The sequence below is a fragment of the Trypanosoma equiperdum genome (assembly GCF_001457755.1).
Source record: "Trypanosoma equiperdum strain OVI genome assembly, contig: ctg_613, whole genome shotgun sequence".
Classification (NCBI taxonomy): Eukaryota; Euglenozoa; class Kinetoplastea; order Trypanosomatida; family Trypanosomatidae; genus Trypanosoma; species Trypanosoma equiperdum.
In genome coordinates this window covers 11,892-12,733 of record NW_027124547.1, presented here as the reverse complement: position 1 = coordinate 12,733, position 842 = coordinate 11,892, and positions in this window count along the sequence as shown.

Here is an 842-nt window from a genome sequence, read left to right as displayed (position 1 = left end):
TGATGATCGCGCTTGTATTCTCATTTTTTTACCTTTACAATTTTAGATTGTATTTTTTTTCTTCTATAGCATGCCACAGCGTATGAGTCAATTCTTTTTTTGGAAAATAAGATGCGCAATTTGTTAAGTGCCAGCTCTCATGGCTTTGTTTTGCGCTGTTGTCTCTCGTCAATGTGTTATTTTGTCGCGAACATTTCGTAACACCATTTTTTTGTTAGGCGGCGCATCGTTACCGTTAGTCATTTCTTCTGTGTGCGCGTCTTTTGAATGTATCGAACATAATTTTCAACATTTAACCACCAACTCCAAACACAGTCTTGCCAATTTCCTCTTCTCCTGGTGGTCAGCGCGTCTATCTCTGCTACTAGTTATCCCTTCATCGACTGCGACAGGCGTTCCTTCCTTAGCGCTTGCCACATCGCCATGCTATCCGGTCGCTGAAAGATGTCTTGTGTTGCTGCCTGGATTTTTTCGGTTCTGCTGTTAGCTATGACTAATAGGGAGGTTTTTTACCCGGCCACCGCGAAGAGTGGCATGTTGGTGAGTGTGCCTACTGCGTTGCTGTTTGCAAAACTGAAAAGGCCTTTTATTAGGTCTGTAAAGTCGTTTAGTTTTTTTGCGTAGGTCTGTATTCTCTGTTAACTATGGCTATTGTATGGCGACAACGTTCGCTTCGCTGGAGTCTTTTTTCGTGAGCGGCGTCGTTTTGACACCTGCGATGTCGATGTTGCTACCAAGAGCGGCTTATCGCTTTATGTTAATTTTTAGAGGTAATCGTCACATTTTATGGCTTTGATTTTGGGGCTTTGTTAAATACATTTTAACTCTATTTACAATATTTC